General features: G+C 40.6%; 1 pseudogene; it reads right to left on the minus strand.

Moving 5' to 3' along the window:
- Positions 1–3,658: 3,658 nt before the first annotated feature.
- Positions 3,659–4,832, minus strand: LOC115691828 (probable pectinesterase/pectinesterase inhibitor 20; annotated as a pseudogene).
- Between the last annotated feature and the right edge of the window lie 247 nt (positions 4,833–5,079).

The raw sequence follows: 5,079 nt of genomic DNA on the forward strand, positions 1-5,079 counted from the left end.
GCCCTCGCCCGACGCCGGCGACCTCCGCGCGGCCCGGCCATGGCCGGCCGGCGGCATGCGGAGGAAGAAAAAAAAATTAAAATATAAATTATAATTTTAAAAACAGAAACAAGGAAAAAGACAAAAGAGAAAAAGGAAAAACAAAAAAGGAAAAGGAAAAGAAAAAGAAGAAAAACAGAAATGAAAATAAAAAAAATACTATTCTTGTGATAGAACATTATTCAATATAAATTGTGATTAAAATGTAAATTGTACTCAAATTTGGGGACAAAAAGACAAGAGAGAAAGAGAGGGCTTCAACTTAATAAATTATCATTAAGCACATTACAATTCGTTACAACGATCTTAAAAAAAAAGGAGTACAATATATATACCCTAAAATTATCCCAAAACCTAAGCATTCCGTGCGCAGGGGACCAGGTCACATATCGTCGGATTATATTTCGATTTCCTAAGCTCACGTGGGCGTACCCGGTATGAGAAACAAGAGTTCCCGAAATATTTGCCAACTCCAATAGTTCTTTTACCCTCAATCGTCACTACCCGTTCCGAGTACCGATAGTGGTAGGCATGTAGTATCTCCGTCGTTAAAGAATTCGGATTCATTATTCCGATCTATCTCTTGTTGCCGGTATTGAGCCTTCGTCCAATCAGCAACACAAGCTTGCATCTCCACCGATTCTGGATATAATCTTGAACGATGTTCGTTCAAAATATTACCTCCGCACCTTGAATGCTTGTTCGACCGCAACGTGGAACAAGGGGTTGAAAAAATTTGTTTTGCAATAAGAGAAAGGATTGGATATTGGCTTGCGTGCCTCTTCCACCAATCCAAAATAAAAATCTGTACCACCTTCGGCTTGAGAACTCAAATAAAATGGTTAGATAACTCTCTAATTCAGAAATATTTCCTATTACTCCCTTTTGTTTTTGTTTGTCTATGTAATAAAAGTTGGTACCCTCTACTAATTTTACATGTACTGTCATTTTGTATCTCCGTAGATTGAGAAGATCTAATATCACCTAAATTATATTTAGTATAAAATTCATTATATAATTCTATTACTACGTTTTTAACCTCACGTACTATGGTTGTAACATTTGTCACATCATAATGTAAACATTGATAATACGCACGCAAAAAATCATTTAAGCCATCCAATTTGCAACGCGGATAAAAAACATAAGCAACTAAATAAATCATGGGAATTTCACTATAATAATGAAGTCATTTCATTTTCATTGCAACTATAGTATGTTGTAATTCAACATCATTTTCATATTCATGAAAAGTTCCGACAATATTAGTACACTCTACTAAAACTAAATGTGTAGTAGGATAATAAACACCAGACAAAGTATAAGTTGCATCATTAAAAACCTTTAAAAGATCTAAAAATTTTGGCAAATATGCCACTCTTGTGGGTATAAATTAATCTCAGGTATATTATTAGAAATGAATGCATATAATAAATCTTTATATGCTAAAGATTCACTAAGCAAGTGGAAAGTAGAATTCCAACGAGTTGGAACATCTCTTGGAAATCTTTTTGGCTTTTTGCCATTATCTCTACAAAATCTACCCCATTCTTTCATTTTTTGGGATGTTTCCATAAAAATTGAATCGCCGTTTTATTGGTTGAAGAAAATATCAAGAGTTTTCAAACCATCTTGTACACATAAATTTAAAACATGACAAGCACATCTAATGTGAAAAAATTTTCCGCCAAAAGCGGGTTTACAAATATTTTCTAACTCGGCAATTGAAGCGGTATTTGCTGCGGCATTACCAAAACCAATTGAAAAAATTTGTTAAGCAAATAATATTCTTCTAAAACTTGCCTAATTAGTCTATAAATATTATTTGCCGTATGATGATCATCGAAAACTCTAAATGCAATAACTCTTTTTGAATAGTCCACTCGTCATCTATCCAATGACATGTTATGCCCATGTAAGAATGATTTTGCCAATGATCACTCCAAATATCACTACCTATATGCACGCATCCATTAAATTGCATAAAAAGTTTTGTAAATCATTTTTTCCATTTTTGTAAAGATCTTTAACTACTCGTTTAGTTGTATTTCTAGAAACACGTTTTGCTTGTGGAGCACATGCTTTTTGTACAAATTCATTAAAACCAAATCTTTCTCCAAAATTAAATGCTAAATGCTCAACGGAAATAAATTTGCCTAATTCTTCCTTATAAGTTTTTCATTAAAACGAAATAAAGGGGAAGTGTTAGGATTGACGTACCCGGATATTTGTTGTTGCCCGATATCGATTCCGTTTCGGTTGGATGTTTGCTCATAAGATGTCGTTTAAATGTTCCATATCCTTGTCCATTGTATATTTATATATTTTTCCACAATATTTACAAATTATATCATACCTTTTTTGACCGATATCAAACCTTTCCATTTTCGTGAAGTGATTCCAAATGTCGGATGTAAATTCCCGTTCCGCTTCCTTTGTTGTAGATATTTCAGCAGGAGGATGAAAACTTTTTGCGTCGGGACGCGCTCCACATCGTGAAAAATGTTGATTTCATCATCTTGAAAATCTGCATATTCACGAGGATCAAAAGAATGATGGGATTCCGTCGCGATATTCTTACCTTTGCCGGTTGGCACTCGACTTCCACTTGCCATTTTTCGAATGGATTGAGAGAATTGAGCGGATTAATTGGGAGAATTAAGAAAGAATTGCGTGGATTGAGAAAATTGAGAGAATTGCGAGAGAATTTGAGAGAATTTCGAGTATTGAGAAAATTTGAGACTTGAGAGAAGAGAATTGGAGAGAATTTGAGAGAATTGTGTGTGTATTGTGAGAATTTGAGAGAATTTATAGGAAAAAAATAGAAGAAAATTTAGAATTAAAAAATAAAACATAACCGTTGCAATTTGCAACGGTTATGTGTTTTTTTTTATTATAAAAACGCCCGTTGGGGCGTAGCCGTTGCCCCACGGGCCGCGCGCCCAAGGTCTTTGCGGATAAATATTTTTTTTTTTTTTTGGGCCGTTGGCCTGTTCTCCTGCGAGCTGCCGCATATGCGGCATGGCCCGCTTCTTGTGATGTAGCTGCAGCTTTTTTTTTTTTTTTTCGCGAGACCGGCCGGAACCGGCGGTTCGGCCAGTTCAAATTTCGGAACCGGAACCGGACCGTATGCCACGGGCCGGTTCCGATTCAACCGCGGAGCCCGGTCAACGGGCCGGGCCCGGGTTTGACCGGGCCGGTTCCGGGCCAAAACCGGCCCGTGGCCACCTCTAGCGAGGACGCTGTGCTCGAAGGAGGGGAGAATGTAACGATCCGGTCCGACGGAGCGCCTCCTAGCATGCTTCTAGGATGGCAAGTGGGGCATGTCTCTTGTCCCACATCGCTTAGGGGAGTCTGGGCTAGTTTATAAGGCTTGGGTTCTATTCGTAACGCATTTTAAAGCCGTGAGGGTCGCGTGGACCCAAAGCGGACAATATTACACAGTATAGACCCCGGGTCCTTACACATATTGCACAGATCACAATCCGTATATATGCCTACTTTTACATCTCAGTCGATGCAGCAACTATATAGAAAAATAACCAAACCATATGCACCGTTTTGCATTTTAACACACTAAAGCATGTTTATTCTATAAGAATCTAATGGTGGCTCTCAACTATATCAATCCACCGATGTAAGGCACACCTGTTTGAGGCAGCCAAACGTCCCCCTGCAAGAAGTTTGAGACGGTGAAGTTCACCGCTTCCTTGGCACCGGTATCCGGGCCACTTGACTCGGTCCTTAGTGTTCGATCCGGGCCCTCTGTTGTTATACTCCGCGTAGTATAGTAAGTCCACTTGAACATCCCATATGTGCCACCCCGCAGGATTTATCAGGCCATCCATAAAACTTTGCATAAAAACTACCCTTGAATATAGCCTCCACGGCCTCCCCAAATATGTCTCCACAGATCTGTTGCTTGAGGCTAGGTCGTCGGCCGCCCTGATGGTGCAGTTTTGAAAGGACATGCCAGTCTTCGATTCTTCCTGGTCACGCCCCTGAGCGGTGATCATGTTGCCGTTGCCTATACTTGGGAGGCGGGGGTAGATGTTGCAGTTTTGGAAGACAACGGTTGCGTCTCCAAAGATAAAGTCGATGGTGCCGTAGACGTCACACTCCCGATAGAATTGCTTGTTATGTTGCGTCCATAGGGTATCTTGGTAGCCCTCGAAGCTGCAACGGTAGAACACGGACAAGTCACCTGCAGTAATGACGGCTACGGCCTGGCCCTTATGTGGCCCCGCAGTGTTCCAGAAGGTGATGCCCACCGCCACAAAATTCGGTGCCATCACAGCTGCGGTAGGGTCAATGAATTCGTGAGATAAGTTAGACAATAAAGTGCTACTTTTAATCGACATTTGACATAGAATAGTACTCCGCTAAGTGGATATACTAATTAATTCGTACTAAAACTCTTTATCAAGATGAGGAAGTCTTACCGAATGTCGCACTTGTGGCTGTATTCCACCCATCGACCACGCTCCGATTTCCGGTGATCACCGTCTGGTTAATGCCGTCTCCGGTCATCATCAAATATTTTTTGTTTTCAGGAATCGTCATGTACTCCTTGTAGATACCGGCGCTCACATGAATGACGAAGTACCCCTTCGTGCCATCGGTATTGTTGGGAGCATTCCGGACCGCTTCAGCAATGGTGGTGTAGTTCCCTGCTCCGTCCCGGCTTACCACCACCGTGGTGCCGACTAATACCAAATGGGCTCCGCTCGAGGCCATGAGCATAAGAACAGTCATGAGAAGCAAACTAGCCATCGTTGCACCTAAAGGCTACACAAATCTGAAACAAAGAAAAAAAGGAAACCGAAATTAGTACTAACATCCAATTTGTGCAGAGTGCTTCTGTCCTACATGGCCACGTTGCAAGTACCAGGAAAATTAGATGTTGAGATCAAGGTTGATAATTAATGGTAATAGCCCACGACACGCATAGACGATCAACTTCATTTAACAGCTATGATCGAAATATCTATTCTAACTTCATCCTCCAACAGACCCAGCTTTGTCATGGCTTGGCCTGGA

The sequence above is a fragment of the Syzygium oleosum genome, unplaced genomic scaffold (assembly GCF_021117445.2).
Source record: "Syzygium oleosum isolate NSW1041296 unplaced genomic scaffold, Sole_v2.1 Sole_v2.14, whole genome shotgun sequence".
In the NCBI taxonomy this organism is placed as follows: Eukaryota; Viridiplantae; Streptophyta; class Magnoliopsida; order Myrtales; family Myrtaceae; genus Syzygium; species Syzygium oleosum.